Source organism: Pseudophryne corroboree, chromosome 8, assembly GCF_028390025.1.
Source record: "Pseudophryne corroboree isolate aPseCor3 chromosome 8, aPseCor3.hap2, whole genome shotgun sequence".
Taxonomy (NCBI): Eukaryota; Metazoa; Chordata; class Amphibia; order Anura; family Myobatrachidae; genus Pseudophryne; species Pseudophryne corroboree.
Window position 1 is genome coordinate 19,970,652 of NC_086451.1, and position 19,410 is coordinate 19,990,061.

A 19,410-nucleotide genomic window follows, 5' to 3' on the forward strand; every position below is an offset into this window, starting at 1 on the left:
CCACCTTTTCAAAATATTTGATGCAGGTGAGTCTAACAATACATATGCGGTTATGGCTAAGTGTTGCTTGTGTAAGTTGAAACACCACAGTATTGTAGAGAATACCTAACATGACACTCACCTTAGCTTATTTAATGTCCACTCAGGTTTTGGATGTGTTGGAGCCACACATTAAAGCCTCAATCTGCTTCCCTACTGAGGAGTCGGAGTGGAGTGCTGTCAGGGTAGCTTTCTATGAGCTTGCAGGCATGCCCAATGTGCTGGGGGCCATAGATTGCACACACGTTCAGCTGAGATCACCTAAGGGCCGCCAGTATATATATACTAATAGGCATATGGATCAATCAACTAATGTCCAGGTGGTCTGTGATGCAAAATTAAAAATTATGAGTGTTGTTGCAGGTTACCCTGGTGCCTGCCATGACTCCTTCATCCTCAGTCAGTCATCGCTCTTCGATAAATTTGAGGAGGGACAAATGCCTGATGGCTGGCTGTTGGGTATGTTGAAAATGTTATGTGTGTATGTCTTTTAACCACAGCCTAGATTTTGGAGGAGGTGATAGAATAATCTAACATATGTCCTAATGTTGACTATATATGTTTTTCAGGTGATGGGGGTTACGGCTGCTACTCTTGGCTCCTTACTCCATTGTCCCAACCTGATTCTCCTGCTGAACACAGTTATAATCATGCACATAAGGCTACGCGGAATGTGATAGAAAGATGTTTTGGGGTTCTGAAGTCACGGTTTCGGTGTCTGGATAAATCTGGTGGCCTTTTGTTGTATAGTCCCTCAAAGGTGACTCGGATTGTGTTCTGCTGCTGTTTTCTCCATAATCTGTGTTTAAGTCAACATCTGGCACATGGTGAGGGAGAAAGCAGTCAGCAAGCAGAGGAGTTAGATCCATCTGGTGACAGTGTGAGTACAATTGTAGGGAGGCAGGTACGTCAAGAAGTGATCCTGCGATATTTTACAGGTAAGTTTTATTATGCTGTAATTATCCTTCACTAAACACTTTGCTCTACTTTCTTTAGAGATGAGCGCCTGAAATTTTTCGGGTTTTGTGTTTTGGTTTTGGGTTCGGTTCCGCGGCCGTGTTTTGGGTTCGAACGCGTTTTGGCAAAACCTCACCGAATTTTTTTTGTCGGATTCGGGTGTGTTTTGGATTCGGGTGTTTTTTTCCAAAAACACTAAAAAACAGCTTAAATCATAGAATTTGGGGGTCATTTTGATCCCAAAGTATTATTAACCTCAAAAACCATAATTTACACTCATTTTCAGTCTATTCTGAATACCTCACACCTCACAATATTATTTTTAGTCCTAAAATTTGCACCGAGGTCGCTGTGTGAGTAAGATAAGCGACCCTAGTGGCCGACACAAACACCGGGCCCATCTAGGAGTGGCACTGCAGTGTCACGCAGGATGTCCCTTCCAAAAAACCCTCCCCAAACAGCACATGACGCAAAGAAAAAAAGAGGCGCAATGAGGTAGCTGTGTGAGTAAGATTAGCGACCCTAGTGGCCGACACAAACACCGGGCCCATCTAGGAGTGTCACTGCAGTGTCACGCAGGATGGCCCTTCCAAAAAACCCTCCCCAAACAGCACATGACGCAAAGAAAAAAAGAGGCGCAATGAGGTAGCTGTGTGAGTAAGATTAGCGACCCTAGTGGCCGACACAAACACCGGGCCCATCTAGGAGTGGCACTGCAGTGTCACGCAGGATGGCCCTTCCAAAAAACCCTCCCCAAACAGCACATGACGCAAAGAAAAAAAGAGGCGCAATGAGGTAGCTGACTGTGTGAGTAAGATTAGCGACCCTAGTGGCCGACACAAACACCGGGCCCATCTAGGAGTGGCACTGCAGTGTCACGCAGGATGTCCCTTCCAAAAAACCCTCCCCAAACAGCACATGACGCAAAGAAAAAAAGAGGCGCAATGAGGTAGCTGACTGTGTGAGTAAGATTAGCGACCCTAGTGGCCGACACAAACACCGGGCCCATCTAGGAGTGGCACTGCAGTGTCACGCAGGATGTCCCTTCCAAAAAACCCTCCCCAATCAGCACATGATGCAAAGAAAAAGAAAAGAAAAAAGAGGTGCAAGATGGAATTGTCCTTGGGCCCTCCCACCCACCCTTATGTTGTATAAACAAAACAGGACATGCACACTTTAACCAACCCATCATTTCAGTGACAGGGTCTGCCACACGACTGTGACTGATATGACGGGTTGGTTTGCACCCCCCCCAAAAAAGAAGCAATTAATCTCTCCTTGCACAAACTGGCTCTACAGAGGCAAGATGTCCACCTCATCTTCACCCTCCGATATATCACCGTGTACATCCCCCTCCTCACAGATTATCAATTCGTCCCCACTGGAATCCACCATCTCAGCTCCCTGTGTACTTTGTGGAGGCAATTGCTGCTGGTCAATGTCTCCGCGGAGGAATTGATTATAATTCATTTTAATGAACATCATCTTCTCCACATTTTCTGGATGTAACCTCGTACGCCGATTGCTGACAAGGTGAGCGGCGGCACTAAACACTCTGTCTGCTGCTAATATATAGACTGGTTGATAAAGAGATAGTATACTCGTAACTAGTATGTATGTATAAAGAAAGAAAAAAAAACCACGGTTAGGTGGTATATACAATTATGGACGGGCTGCCGAGTGCCGACACAGAGGTAGCCACAGCCGTGAACTACCGCACTGTACTGTGTCTGCTGCTAATATATAGACTGGTTGATAAAGAGATAGTATACTCGTAACTAGTATGTATGTATAAAGAAAGAAAAAAAAACCACGGTTAGGTGGTATATACAATTATGGACGGGCTGCCGAGTGCCGACACAGAGGTAGCCACAGCCGTGAACTACCACACTGTACTGTGTCTGCTGCTAATATATAGACTGGTTGATAAAGAGATAGTATACTCGTAACTAGTATGTATGTATAAAGAAAGAAAAAAAAACCACGGTTAGGTGGTATATACAATTATGGACGGGCTGCCGAGTGCCGACACAGAGGTAGCCACAGCCGTGAACTACCGCACTGTACTGTGTCTGCTGCTAATATATAGACTGGTTGATAAAGAGATAGTATACTCGTAACTAGTATGTATGTATAAAGAAAGAAAAAAAAACCACGGTTAGGTGGTATATACAATTATGGACGGGCTGCCGAGTGCCGACACAGAGGTAGCCACAGCCGTGAACTACCGCACTGTACTGTGTCTGCTGCTAATATATAGACTGGTTGATAAAGAGATAGTATACTCGTAACTAGTATGTATGTATAAAGAAAGAAAAAAAAACCACGGTTAGGTGGTATATACAATTATGGACGGGCTGCCGAGTGCCGACACAGAGGTAGCCACAGCCGTGAACTACCGCACTGTACTGTGTCTGCTGCTAATATATAGACTGGTTGATAAAGAGATAGTATACTCGTAACTAGTATGTATGTATAAAGAAAGAAAAAAAAACCACGGTTAGGTCACTGGTATTTACAATTATGGACGGGCTGCCGAGTGCCGACACAGAGGTAGCCACAGCCGTGAACTACCGCACTGTACTGTGTCTGCTGCTAATATAGACTGGTTGATAAAGAGATAGTATACTACTAATATTATATATACTGGTGGTCAGGTCACTGGTCACTAGTCACACTGGCAGTGGCACTCCTGCAGCAAAAGTGTGCACTGTTTAATTTTAATATAATATTATGTACTCCTGGCTCCTGCTATAACCTATAACTGGCACTGCAGTAGTGCTCCCCAGTCTCCCCCACAATTATAAGCTGTGTGAGCTGAGCAGTCAGACAGATATATAATATATATAGATGATGCAGCACACTGGCCTGAGCCTGAGCAGTGCACACAGATATGGTATGTGACTGAGTCACTGTGTGCTGTGTATCGCTTTTTTCAGGCAGAGAACGGATTATAAATAAAAGTGGTGGTCACTGGTCACTATCAGCAAAACTCTGCACTGTACACTACTGAGTACTCCTAATGCTCCCCAAAATTAGTAAATCAAGTGTCTCTCTAATCTATTCTAATTCTAAACGGAGAGGACGCCAGCCACGTCCTCTCCCTATCAATCTCAATGCACGTGTGAAAATGGCGGCGACGCGCGGCTCCTTATATAGAATCCGAGTCTCGCGATAGAATCCGAGCCTCGCGAGAATCCGACAGCGTCATGATGACGTTCGGGCGCGCTCGGGTTAACCGAGCAAGGCGGGAAGATCCGAGTCGCTCGGACCCGTGAAAAAAAACATGAAGTTCTGGCGGGTTCGGATTCAGAGAAACCGAACCCGCTCATCTCTACTTTCTATTGTGTGTTCTGTTACTTACTGTTTGTTGTTTATAGTGGTGTGTCCATTGTGCTTAGTTGATGCTAACAAAACATTTACAGTCATTACCCTTGAAAAACATAACTACATACATACAGACCAGCTTCATAAATTTGGGAGACGGACACAGGAATGTGTTTTTTTATCAAATTCTTTTATTTATTTTCACAAAAAGTTTTCTGTTATTTTTTTCGCTTGTGTGTGCTGGGTGCTGGCTCACTGGCACGTGCTCTTGATGAACGCCGGACAGGGGAGGTTACTGGCGTTTGAACAGGGGTCGTGGTCCCCGAGCTGGAGGTAACTTGCTGAGCACCCATCATAGCAATATTGCTGCTCAGATTATTTAAACTGGCAATCAGCTGAGTGTTTGTAGCAGTGTGGCTGGCTACAATCCTGGATAAGGCCTCATTCACCACTTGATTGTGTTGAATTATCTGAACGAGTGCCTGCTGATGTCGCTGTTGTTCATCTATAATGCGGGATAAATTTGCATTCATTTGGCTGTTTTCAGCCCTAATTTGCTCCATTGAGGTAGCCATTCTCCCTACTTGTACTATTAGTCTGCCCGAGTTGCGACTAATACGCGGGAGATGATGGGGCAGACTGGCAAGGTGTTGTGTATGTTGGGTCAGGGTGGCATTGCTTTGGGCCTATTGGCTTGTCCAACTTGCCCAAAAATCGTCAGGAATTTGGCTTGGGGGCGGAGCTTGTGCCAGTTGGGGACTGCTGGATGGTTGGGGTATATCCTGCAACTGTATTGGCATGCTTGGATCAACAGCTGTAAGTTGCAGTGTGAAGGATGGCTGTTGTTCTGGTCCCTGCTGGTCCTCGGCGGACATCAAGTTGTGCTCTGTATGGGGTAGGCAACATGCAATGTTGTAATTTTTTAAATTTTGCGTGGCTAATGCAACACATTAATACATTCCTAATACTACATTTTTGCATTATTAGCTCTTGTTTTTCTCAACGTTAACAATTTTTTACATTTTTTTAACAAAAAACCAACACAGGCGCAAACATTGCCAAATTTGCATATTCCTCACCTAACTAACTTCCCTCCACAACATTACACTGTTAGATTCCCTCCCCTCACCACGATATAGACTACTTACCTGTATAGTCCAGAGGAGCTGAGCAAGTAAGCCATCTACATACTGGACAGGGGCGATGTGTGAACACTCTAATGGATTTTTTTTTTTTGTTCCAAAATTTAATTGTCTTCATATTTTTTTAAAATGTGAACGTGTGTGTGCTTAATGTATACTCAAATCTGTTCTTTTCATACAAATAGGTTGTCTAGACCATCCACTAAGACCTTAACTATTTTTATTAAAGCACCTTGAGCAATTGAAGACGTTACATCACATTGATTGTTGAGGAAAACATGTAAACTCCAAACCAACTAACAACATCTTAAGTGTACTGTGTATATTATTGGTTATGTGTTTAATTTATGTTTTTACTCACCAGATAACTGAGGTGATCTGGGCTCATCACTCTGCGAACTCGCCAATAGTGCCAGTGGTGGCTGGGGTGACACTGCCGATAGTCTTCGCCTGGGTGGGGATGATGGAGGTGCTGAATCAGAGCCAAGACGCCGTGTCTTAGTTGGCCTCCTGGGTAAGTGGCCCAAGCCCTGTGATGGCCGCCTTACAGGAGGTCGGCTTCCAGAAGCAGAACCTAGGTGCAAAATTGTATATTAATATTTTGTACTTCTATGTGTTTTCAGAATATGTGACTACAGTGAAGACTTACCTGCAATACCGGCATCATCCTGACTGGTCTGAGGCCTGTCTGGGCGGCTGGTCTGTGTGACTGTGGAAAAAGTGACCCCAACATTATTACCATGTTTTTAAAAAAATGACCCAGTGAAAACCATTAATGTACTGTAAGCATCTATTTGGTTTGGTATCATAAAAAAAATTAAGCTTAAGAGCTTCTATATTCATGATTTTGAGTTGAATATCAAAATGTACTTGATGTGGCACACAATAAATTTTTAACATAAAAGATTTTTGACTCAGATATTGCAGAGATTGAGTACTTGCCAATTTTTTAATAATGTAATGTTTTAAAAATTGCCCCGCTTTTAAGTTTTTACTTAAACCAAAAACATTTTGTGGATTTTAAACAAACACACATGTTCAAGCATTATCGCCAAAAATTGCACCAAAATTAAAAAAAAAAAACACTGCACATGTTTTGTTAAAAAAAAAAAAAAAAAAAAAATTGCTACAGCAAGGAGAAAAAAACACATTCAAAACACAAACACACCTTAAGGGAGCATAGGCATGCAATCTGTTTTGTGCCAAAAAAAACATCCTTTAAACTTTAAACATGAAATTAACTAAATTTATCAGACATTTTAAGAACAATATTACAAAAAAAACTTACCATCCTGCGTGGGTCGGTCCGAATCCCGGACATGAGTAGCAGACACCACTTCGCCAGGAATCAATGCCCGCACAGGCTCCTCCCAGTCCCAATAGCTTACACGTAAAGGTGGCCCACCTCCGGTTCTCCGTGCAGATTTGGACTCTTTGGCCATCTTGGCCTTGACACGCCGCTTAATATCATAGAAACGCTTGCGGCACGTGTCCTCTGTCCGCCTCACCACACCCTCACTATTCACAGCAAGTATGACTTGCCCCCACAGGGCAGACTTCCTGCGGGAGGACACCCTGGCAGCATCCTGACCAAACAATTGGCGATGGTGCTTCATCAGCTCACGCACCAACGCCATGTTTTCAGCATAGCTGAACTTTATATTCCTGCCAGTCTTGGTAGTGGTGCGTGGCTGCGGAGCCACAACACCATCACTATCACTGGAAAATCCAGCAACAGGCACCCCCTCCTCCTCCTCCTCACTAACCTCCTCCCTCTCACTACCCCCCTCCACCTCACTACCAGCCTCCACCTCACTACGAGCCTCCACCTCACTACCAGCCTCCACCTCACTAACCTCCGCCACCACACTGACCTCTGAGTCGGACATGACAAACAACATAAAACACTGAAAAATGAAAACACAAAACACACTCCTCCACTACTCCTACTACACACCACACAGCCAACACACACGCTCACTCACTCACAAACAATGACAAAAGACTGAAAAAAAAAAACAAGAACAAAAAAGTTTACAAACTGGGAAAAAACAATACTACAAAGTTCACAAGACTCCTAACACACACAGTACAGCACTCAACAATCACCAAACTCCTCTCCAAATTCACCAAAAACTCCACCAAACTCACCAACTCCAAATACACCTTCCTCTCTCCTCTCCACTAGCTAAACCCACGAGGTGCGGAGTGTTTGGGGCGTTTTTATAGTAACATGCACAGACACTCCTCCTTCACGAATACAACCAATCACGGCCGCGTGACGTAAACGAAACTTAGAAGTAAAAACGCGGCAGCAAATTCCAAATCACTGCCGTAACAGACTTGTGATGCAGTCGTAAAAAAAAAACCCCAACGCGGCCGCGAAATCGCAAACGCGGCCGCAATCTACAGCAGAAAAGCACGAATGACATCGACATCGGAAGATACAAAAAATACGAATACGAACGCTTAGTAAATGAGTCGTAATCAATTCAAAAAGTTGCAAGTTTACACTGTCGATGTCAGTCGCGATTGAACTTGAACATGATTCCGAAAAATACGAATCTTAGTAAATAAACCCCATGGTGTGGTCAAAGATCGACGATCTTGAAAATAGATCGCGTCGAAACAACCTCAGGCTTATTGGGCTCCCAGAGTCGATTAAGGGCCAAGCTTTTTACCACTTCCTTCGACACACGCTTCCGGATCTCCTTGGAATTCAAGATGTCTGCTCGGATCTCGTGGTGGAACGTGCACATAGAAAGGCCCCGCTCGCCCCGCTGCTGCATCTACCCGTCCGCGTGCTGTGCTATTTCGATGTCTCAACTTCCTCCATAAAGAGGCCCTGTGGTCCGCTTCCCGCCGTATAAGAGACCTTGTGTGGGAAGATGCCAAATAATTAATCTTCCAGGACTTTTCCCCGGAGCTTACCAGGCTACGCAAGGCGTTCTCTCCCACCTGCTCAAAGTTGGCTCACGAGGGCCGTAAGTTTGCTCTACTCTACCCTGCACGCCTGAGGATTTTTGACGGCACGTCCTTTAAAGACTTCCACACCCCGGAGGATGCCGCTGCCTATCTTTCGGAGGCCGAAGCCTCTGACCGAATGCCGAAATAGCCGTCTTTTACAGAAACCGCCCTGAAACTATCCTACACCATTGTTGCCCTGGCTTGATCACCTTCGTCATACATTTTTTTTTTCTCTTCCCCACCCCGTGGACTATGTTTCTATTTGGACCTTTTTACTATTCCCACATTGGTCTCCTGGGTGATGTATATATAATTTTAAAGCAACATAAGTTTCCTCTCAGCAATGTATTCTTATATGCCTGTTTCCGGCTTCATATAGTTTTATATGCCTAAATGCCTGTTTTTTATGTTTTACCCATCCATTTGGGGGTGGGCTGATGCCATTTTGGCCGCTCATCCATATCCCTCTCCCCCCCCCCCCCCTCCTGCCTCCCATCTCCCCCCCTCCCTTACACTTCCTCCCCCTGCCTCCCTCCTTCTCCCCCCCATTCCCTATGCTGCTTATTATAGTGGTTGCTGGCTAGGAGCAATGTCCTCCTCGCTGCCTTTGGTTCACACATTACTTATATTACCGTGAAGTTGTTGTACGAATATTGCTGTGGGACCCCCCAGTGGGTCTTATATTTTCTTCTCATCTCTATGTCTCTACTATCCTTTTGTCTTCTCCCTCCCTCCCTTCCTCTTGTGTCTTCTCCCACCCTCCACTGCTTATGGGTTTGTAAGATGTCCTTCTGTATGATTACTTATTACTTAATGCTCTATGTCTGCTATTAAGGTGGGTACATGGAATGTTGGGGGTATCCACTCCCCTGTCAAGAGGAAGAAGATCCTGCTTTATTTAAATAGATTACATATGGATATAGTGTTTGTACAGGAGACGCACCTTCTCTCCCCGGAGGCCCAAAAACTGGGTGTCTTGGGCTGGCAGGTGCTCTCCGACGCTCACTATTCTTCTAAGGCTAGGGGGGTGCTGATCCTTGCTAAACGTAGTTTACAAATTGAGGTCCTTACTTCCCTATGCGATCCTGCTGGTAGATTCCTAGTACTTGAAATTTTACTTCATAATACCAAATATGTTTTATGTTCGGTATATGCCCCAAACTCACATTCAAAGGTTTTTTTCAAGAGTCTCATAACTACACTGTGCCCGTTTATGTCCTGCCCAATGATTGTGGGCGGAGACTTCAATGTTGTGGTCTCCGCTTATATGGATTCGAACTCCTCCGCTCGTGCACGATCCCCCCCTACCATAGGTATCCCCTTTTTTGCACAACAACTGCATCTGACTGATGCTTGGAGATTTCTACATCCCACTGACAGGGAATACTCGTGTCTCTCGGCCGCCCATGGCACTCTGTCCAGAATAGATTTTTTATTGTTATCAGATCCCTTGATCCCTCAAAATACTGAAGCACAGATGGAAACAATTTCCCTATCTGACCACGCTCTAGTTTGGGTTTCCCTTACCACTTCATTAGACTGTGGCTCCTTTAAATGCTGGCGTTTCCCCACTTCCTTTACCTCCTCCCTACAATTTCGAAACAGGTTGGAGGCATTTTGGGAGGAGTTCAGACTGGATAATGCAAGTATTACTGAAACTGATCCTCTATTGTTTTGGCAGGCCTCGAAGGCGGTTATACGCGGTAGGCTTGTGGAATATGTTTCCACAAGAAAGAAACAATTTCTCTCTGAGTTTAAAACCTCCCAACGCTGCCTAACTGATGACTACCAACAATTCAAACAGTGCCCGTCTCCTGCCTCAAAGAAGGTATATATGGAGTGTAAGTCTCAGTTTGGTGCCGTATTGGCACTAATGGGCGACCGCCATACCTTTCACAGGAATCACCATTTCTATAGATACGGCAATAAAACAGGCCGTCTTCTTTCAAATCTTTTGCGGGGCTCAGTGCCTTCCTCAGTGATCTAGACACTCAAACGAGACAATGGCTCGTTGGCTACCAAGTCTGTAGACATGGCGCAGCTCCTCTCAGAATTTTATACTGACATTTACTCCCCCCCCCCCCTCTTGATTTACCAGCTAAAACTTCTTTCTGGAACTCTGTTTCCTTGCCTCAAATACCACCATCAGTGGTGGGGGATATTTGCTTGCCGATTACTACCCAGGAGGTGGAGGTGGCGATCAAACATCTCAAACCTTTGAAAGCCCCTGGACCCGATGGTTTCTCTGGAGAATTCTACAGAATGCTCTTGCCTAAATTGCTGGATCCTCTGACCCTAGTATTTAATAAAATTTTGTCTTCACATTCTCTCCCTCTGTACTTTAATGAAGCCCTGATACGTCTCCTTCCGAAACCTGTGAGGGATCCCCATCTCCCCGGTTCATACCGACCCATCTCCCTGCTCAACGTTGACTATAAACTATTTACGAAAATCATTGCAGATAGGTTAAAGGGACTGCTCCCTTCCATTATCCACCCGGACCAAACTGGTTTCATCTCAGGCCGACACTCCACTAACAATATCCGTAAGGTTCTTGCCGCGGCCACCTGGTTGCACTCCAGCGGAGACCCTGACCCCCAATACGTCCTCTCCCTAGACGCGGAGAAAGCGTTTGATCTTGTTAGTTGGGATCACTTATATACGACGTTGGATAGGTTTGGGTTTCCGCTGGACCTGATCAACATGATACGTAATCTGTATTCCCCCTCCTCATCTCGCATTATGTGCAATGGTTACTTGTCTGCTCCCAGTCTTCTCCACCGAGGCACTAGGCAGGGCTGCCCCCTTTCCCCACTTTTGTTTGCTATCGCCATAGAGCCCCTGGCTATTAAACTGCGTCATCTCCCAGATTACTCCGGAGTATTGGTTCACGACCATGAGCTTCGTGTGAGTTTGTTTGCGGATGACATGCTCCTCTTTATTTCACGGCCTGAGACCTCTGTCCCGCCGATCATGCAGGCTATTTCTGAGTTTGGCGCTTTTGCGGGATATCGTGTTAATGCCTCTAAGTCTGAGCTCTTCCCACTCAATCCAACTGCCTGTCAACGTCCCCCGGCGCCCACTCTTACTCAATTTAAGCGGAACACCTTAGGCCTCAAATACTTGGGTATACATATCCCTGTGAACATTTTAGATCTATACTCGGTCAACTATACCGCTGTCTTTAACAAAGTGTCCCAATTGCTATCCACTTGGTCCTCTCTTCCTGACTCCCTACTAGGAAGAGTAGCTATTTTGAAGAGTATCGTGTTCCCCAAGATCTCCTATCTCCTCCAGATGATTCCCATCCAGCCCCCTGCCAAAGACTTAAAGGCATGTGATAGAATGTTCTCTAAATTCCTGTGGAATCGCAAGAGGTCTCGGATTTCTCTTCCTAAACTTAAACTCCCCCGTGACCAAGGTGGTTTGGCTGTCCCAGACCTCTCAGCTTTCTTCCAGGCTGCGAACTTTAGGTACATTTCGGATTGGTTAATGGGCACCTCCTCGTATGTTAATTACGACATGGAGCAGAGCCTTGTGCGTCCTTATGACCTAAGGGCTTTGCTGCATACCCCAAAAACCCTGCTCCCACCCATGGTACGCTCTAATATTCTTTTCTGAGACGCCTATCGCTCCTGGTGGGCCATTAACAAGGCCCTGCACCGTAACCCAGAATACTCTCCTTTTATCCCCTTATGCGGAAATCCCTGCTTCACTCCTCCCCTCGATAATACCAAATTCCTCGCATGGAAATCTAGGGGCATTGCCCTCATTCGTGACGTGTTTGACCTGGGTGGACATGTACTGTCATTTGCGGATTTAGCCGAGAGACACGGTGTGCCTTCATCTGATTTCTTTATGTTCCTCCAAGTCCGCCATTTTGTACAATCTCTCCCCATCCCTCCTGTGCACAAGCGGAGAAAGGATCCTCTGTCCGCCCTGTTGGTCACATTACCAAACTTCTCATACAAGATATGCTGGCTATACCGGGACTTGTTGCCTGACAGGCCGGAGGTCTTTTGGCCCTCCATGTTGTTAAAATGGTCGAGTGAGTGGTCCTGGGACCCATCGGTGGAGTGTTTCCTCTCCCCCCTTCCCGCTATCCTGAAAGCCCTGCATTCTGCTCAGCTTCAGGAAATCCACTTTAAATTCCTACATCGGGCGTATATTGCCCCGGGACAACGCAAATACATGGTCTCTACAGACTCGGGTCATTGCCCCAAATGTAAAGCACCAAATGCCCTCTTTATGCATAATTTCTGGCACTGCCCAAAGATTAAACGATTTTGGAATAAAGTAGTGTGGTATATAAAATCCACTTTCCGGATCTCTCTCCCTATGGACCCAGCAGCACTCCTCGGCCTTAATACTACAGCCTGGCGTTTACCTCCATCACAGGCTTACTGCATCCCGTTTTTATACGTATTATTGACCCTGGGAAAGAAGTTAATTTTGAATCATTGGATATATCGAACCTCTCCCTCCCTGGGTAACCTCAAGTCTCTGCTTACTAATACACTGTACTTTGAACGCCAATCCACTCTCCCAGATCTTGACCGTAACGCTCTGCGTTTTTATAAGAAATATGGATTATATATTGACTCCCTTCCACCCCCACAACGATCCCATGTACTGAAATTGTTTGATTCCCTTAATTGGGATTCTTACCGCAGACTCTGTATTCCCATTGGGGATGATTCACCATCAGAACCAGGGTGATGCTAGCTCCCGTACCTTGATACTGAACGATTTGGTCCCTACGTTCCCTATAAATGTGCCTTATCATGTATGATGAATATCCTTTAGGCATCTGCAACCCCCCCCCCCCTCCCCCTCCCCTCCCTCCTCCCTCATACTTCTTATCCATGTCTTTGTTGCTTTTCTTTCCTCTCTCTCTTTCTCTACGATTGTCTTGTGGATTTTGGTTTTGTTACATATGTGATTGTGTGCAGTTTTTCTTTCAAAATACATTATAGGCCTAGATCGCTGTTTGTATACATTTCTGCTGCTGCTTTGATACTGCCCTTTGTACTGTCCACTTCTACACACGGCGCCAGTGGTAGTGGTGGTGTTTGATGTCATGCCATACCTTTTGTTGCCTACTATGTAATCCATAAGCATTTTACGTGCACTTTGCACTGCATTGTTTTTTTCTGCTCTTCTTTCTCTTTATGTCTTTATGTGGAAAAACTAATAAACATATTTTCCAAAAAAAAAAGGGGACGCTGTCTGCCGTAAGGTGTAAAAAGGGGGACTGGCTGCCGTTATGTGTAAAAAGGGGGTCTTTGCCTGCCACAATGTGTAAAAAGGAGGGACTGTGCCTGCCGTAATGTGTAAAAAGGGAACGCTGTCTGCCGTAATGTATAAAAAGGGGGACTGGCTGCCGTTATGTGTAAAAAGGGGGACTGTGCCTGCCGTAATGTGTAAAAAGCGGACGCTGTCTGCCATAATGTTTAAAAAGGGGGACACTGTCTGCCGTAATGTGTAAAAAGGGGGACTGTCTGCTGTAATGTGTAAAAGGGGTTCTACCTGGTGTAGTAGCGCTACTGTGTGGTGTAATTTGAATAATGGAGACTACTGTGCACCGTAGTATGGATTAGTATTATTTTGTGGCCACGCCCCTTCCCCATGAAGCCACATCCCTATATATTTTTTGCGCACCTACGGCGCGCACTGCCCCTATCTTGCATGGGATGGGGTGCGAATGCCGTTTCTTGCACACAGCACTAAAATGCTTAGTTACGTCACTGGCTGTAAACAACAGCTGTATGAATTAAAATCAATATTACAAAAATAAAGAAAAATATAATATTAATGGTGTGGAGCAAAAATTATTTCCTATCTCAAAAAATTCTTCAGAACAAGCTGTTCATTCAATCCTCTAGGGGAAATTGTATCAAGACGAAAAATGTGACTTCATCAAGTCCATGTGACTTCATTTCGTCCATGAAGTCACATGGACGAAACACGTGGGGAAAACCTCTTTGACCTCCTATACTAAAAGATATGCAAATCTCAATTATTTTATTTAAAAGAGCCTGTTTGTATATTTTTATTATTTCTTATACAGTTATATTTCATAATTGTATTATATATATATATATATATATATGTACAGTATATATATATTTATTAATATATACATCTTTCTTTTATATATATATATATATATATATATATATATATCACTCCCTCATTTTTTTTAGAAAATTGCTTTTACCTTGCTATATCCTGTCCTCAATAAATGTAATATTTATTCATTTACTATATGATGCTTTCTTAAAAATTTGGTTATATTCTCATTTTTAATATAGTGAATACTCTATTGGTCGCTGAATTTCTAGGGGCCAGCTGACACCCTTATTGTGAAAGGAAGTGTTTTTTATTTTAATTCTATAGCCACATGTGGTGCCGCACCTCTATAATCTCCATATATGTATAATATATATATTAGAGGTGTGCACTGCGACATTTTTGCCAGATTTGGATTTGGTTCTAATTCTTCGTCTGTCTTTGGATTTGAATTTGAATTTTTATAAAAATGTACAAAAAAAAATCTAAACTCACTTAATTTGGGCCTTTTTTGTTCCTAGAGTATTATAAACCTCGATAACATTAATTTCCAGTCATTTGCAAACAATTTTGACCACCTTACAGCTCACAATGTTGTTTTCATCCAATTTAGGCCAAAGGCTGCAGTGAGCTGGCTGGTTTACTAAACAACTGTCTAACTCTAACTGCATTGGCTACAGCAATACCCTCCTTACTGGTCTTCCCCTAACTGCACTGGCTACAGCAATACCCTCCTTACTGGTCTTCCCCTAACTGCACTGGCTACAGCAATACTCTCCTTACTGGTCTTCCCCTAACTGCATTGGCTACAGCAATACCCTCCTTACTGGTCTTCCCCTAACTGCACTGGCTACAGCAATACTCTCCTTACTGGTCTTCCTCTAACTGCACTGACTACAGCAATACCCTCCTTACTGCTCTTCCCCTAACTACACTGGCTACAGCAATACCCTCCTTACTGCTCTTCCCCTAACTGCAGTGGCTACAGCAATACCCTCCTTACTGCTCTTCCTCTAACTACATTGGCTACAGCAATACCCTCCTTACTGGTCTTCCTCTATCTACATTGGCTACAGCAATACCCTCCTGCTGTTTTTCCCATAACTGCATTGGCTACAGCAATACCCTCCTTACTGGTCTTCCTCTAACTACATTGGCTACAGCAATACCCTCCTACTGTTTTTCCCATCTCTGCTTTGGCTACAGCAATACCCTCCTTACTGGTCTTTTCCTAACTGCATTGGTTACAGCAATACCCTCCTTACTGCTCTTCCTCTAACTGCATTAACTACAGCAATACCCTCCTTACTGGTCTATCTCTAACTTCATTGGCTACAGCAATACCTTCCTTACAGCTCTTCCTCTAACTGCATTGGCTACAGCAATACCCTCCTTACTGGTCTTCCTCTAACTGTATTGGCTATAGCAATACCCTCCTTACTGATCTTTCTCTAACTGCATTGGCTACAGCAATACCCTCCTTACTGGTCTTCCTCTAACTGCACTGGCTACAGCAATATCCTCCTTACTGGTCTTCCCCTAACTGCACTGGCTACAGCAATACCCTCCTTACTGGTCTTCCACTAACTGCATTGGCTACAGCAATACCCTCCTTACTGCTCTTCCCCTAACTGCATTAGCTACAGCAATACCCTCCTTACTGGTCTTCCCCTAACTGCATTGGCTACAGCAATACCCTCCTTACTGCTCTTCCCCTAACTGCATTAACTACAGCAATACCCTCCTTACTGGTCTTCCCCTAACTGCATTGGCTATAGCAATACCCTCCTTACTGGTCTTCCCCTAACTGCATTGGCTACAGCAATACTCTCCTTACTGGTCTTCCTCTAACTGCACTGGCTACAGCAATACTCTCCTTACTGGTCTTCCCCTAACTGCATTGGCTACAGCAATACCCTCCTTACTGCTCTTCCCCTAACTGCATTGTCTACAGCAATACTCTCCTTACTGCTCTTCCCCTGACTGCATTGTCTACAGCATTATCCTCCCTACTGGTCTTCCTCTAACTGCATTGGCTACAGCAATACCCTCCTTACTGGTCTTCCCCTAACTGCATTGGCTACAGCAATACCCTCCTTATGTGTCTTCCCATAACTGCATTGGCTACAGCAATACCCTCCTTACTGCTCTTCCCCTGACTGCATTGTCTACAGCATTATCCTCCCTACTGGTCTTCCTCTAACTGCATTGGCTACAGCAATACCCTCCTTACTGTTCATACTCTAACTGCATTGGCTACAGCAATACCCTCCTTACTGGTCTTCCTCTAAATGCATTGGCTACAGTAATAACCTCCTTACTGGTCTTCCCTAACTGCATTGGCTACAGCAATACCCTCCTCACTGGTCTTACTCTAACTGCTTTGGCTACAGCAATACCTTCCTTACTGGTCTTCCCTAACTGCATTGGCTACAGCAATACCCTCCTTACTACTCTTCCCCTAACTGCACTGGCTACAGCAATACCCTCCTTACTGGTCTTCCCATAACTGCACTGGCTACAGCAATACCCTCCTTACTGGTGTTCCCCTAACTGCATTGTCTACAGCAATACCCTCTTTACTGGTCTTCCCCTAACTGCTTTGGCTACAGCAATACTCTCCTTACTGGTCTTCCCCTAACTGCATTGGCTACAGCAATACTCTCCTTACTGGTCTTCCTCTAACTGCACTGGCTACAGCAATACCTTCCTTACTGGTCTTCCCCTAACTGCATTGGCTACAGCAATACTCTCCTTACTGGTCTTCCTCTAACTGCACTGGCTACAGCAATACCTTCCTTACTGGTCTTCCCCTAACTGCATTGGCTACAGCAATACTCTCCTTACTGGTCTTCCCCTAACTGCAATGGCTACAGCAATACTCTCCTTACTGGTCTTCCTCTAACTGCACTGGCTACAGCAATACTCTCCTTACTGGTCTTCCTCTAACTGCACTGGCTACAGCAATACCTTCCTTACTGCTCTTCCCTAACTGCATTGGCTACAGCAATACCCTCCTTACCGGTCTTCCCCTAACTGCATTGGCTACAGCAATACTCTCCTTACTGGTCTTCCTCTAACTGCACTGGCTACAGCAATACCTTCCTTACTGGTCTTCCCCTAACTGCATTGGCTACAGCAATACTCTCCTTACTGGTCTTCCTCTAACTGCACTGGCTACAGCAATACCTTCCTTACTGGTCTTCCCCTAACTGCATTGGCTACAGCAATACTCTCCTTTCTGGTCTTCCCCTAACTGCAATGGCTACAGCAATACTCTCCTTACTGGTCTTCCTCTAACTGCACTGGCTACAGCAATACTCTCCTTACTGGTCTTCCTCTAACTGCACTGGCTACAGCAATACCCTCCTTACTGCTCTTCCCCTATCTGCATTGGCTACAGCAATACCCTCCTTACTGGTCTTCCCCTATCTGCATTGGCTACAGCAATACCCTCCTTACTGGTCTTCCTCTAAATGCATTGGCTACAGAAATAACCTCCTTACTGGTCTTCCCTAACTGCATTGGCTACAGCAATACCCTCCTCACTGGTCTTACTCTAACTGCTTTGGCTACAGCAATACCTTCCTTACTGGTCTTCCCTAACTGCATTGGCTACAGCAATACCCTCCTTACTGCTCTTCCCCTAACTGCACTGGCTACAGCAATACCCTCCTTACTGGTCTTCCCATAACTGCACTGGCTACAGCAATACCCTCCTTACTGGTGTTCCCCTAACTGCATTGTCTACAGCAATACCCTCTTTACTGGTCTTCCCCTAACTGCTTTGGCTACAGCAATACTCTCCTTACTGGTCTTCCCCTAACTGCATTGGCTACAGCAATACTCTCCTTACTGGTCTTCCTCTAACTGCACTGGCTACAGAAATACCTTCCTTACTGGTCTTCCCCTAACTGCATTGGCTACAGCAATACTCTCCTTACTGGTCTTCCTCTAACTGCACTGGCTACAGCAATACCTTCCTTACTGGTCTTCCCCTAACTGCATTGGCTACAGCAATACTCTCCTTACTGGTCTTCCCCTAACTGCAATGGCTACAGCAATACTCTCCTTACTGGTCTTCCTCTAACTGCACTGGCTACAGCAATACTCTCCTTACTGGTCTTCCTCTAACTGCACTGGCTACAGCAATACTCTCCTTACTGGTCTTCCCCTAACTGCATTGGCTACAGCAATACCCTCCTTACTGCTTTTCCCCTGACTGCATTGTCTACAGCATTATCCTCCCTACTGGTCTTCCTCTAACTGCATTGGCTACAGCAATACCCTCCTTACTGGTCTTCCCCTAACTGCATTGGCTACAGCAATACCCTCCTTATGTGTCTTCCCATAACTGCATTAGCTACAGCAATACCCTCCTTACTGCTCTTCCCCTGACTGCATTGTCTACAGCATTATCCTCCCTACTGGTCTTCCTCTAACTGCATTGGCTACAGCAATACCCTCCTTACTGTTCATACTCTAACTGCATTGGCTACAGCAATACCCTCCTTACTGGTCTTCCTCTAACTGCATTGGCTACAGCAATACCCTCCTTACTGGTGTTCCCCTAAATGCATTGGCTACAGTAATACCCTCCTTACTGGTCTACCCCTAACTGCATTGGCTACAGCAATACCCTCCTCACTGGTCTTACCCTAACTGCTTTGGCTACAGCAATACCTTCCTTACTGGTCTTCCCTAACTGCATTGGCTACAGCAATACCCTCCTTACTGCTCTTCCCCTAACTGCACTGGCTACAGCAATACCCTCCTTACTGGTCTTCCCATACCTGCACTGGCTACAGCAATACCCTCCTTACTGGTGTTCCCATAACTGCATTGTCTACAGCAATACCCTCTTTACTGGTCTTCCCCTAACTGCTTTGGCTACAGCAATACTCTC

General features: G+C 45.0%; 1 protein-coding gene and 1 long non-coding RNA gene across 5 annotated transcripts in view; one reads left to right on the forward strand and one right to left on the reverse strand.

The window, feature by feature from the left end:
* Positions 1-6,339, forward strand: part of LOC134948171 (uncharacterized) — a 102,452-nt gene extending 96,113 nt beyond the window's left edge. The window contains exons 2-3 of the long non-coding RNA XR_010182927.1: positions 5,830-5,979; positions 6,089-6,339. This is a non-coding gene — a long non-coding RNA (uncharacterized LOC134948171). The remainder of the gene's footprint in view (positions 1-5,829; positions 5,980-6,088) is intronic.
* LOC134948168 (ficolin-2-like) overlaps positions 1-19,410 on the reverse strand; it is a 625,934-nt gene that overhangs the window by 515,971 nt on the left and 90,553 nt on the right. The window lies entirely within an intron of this gene.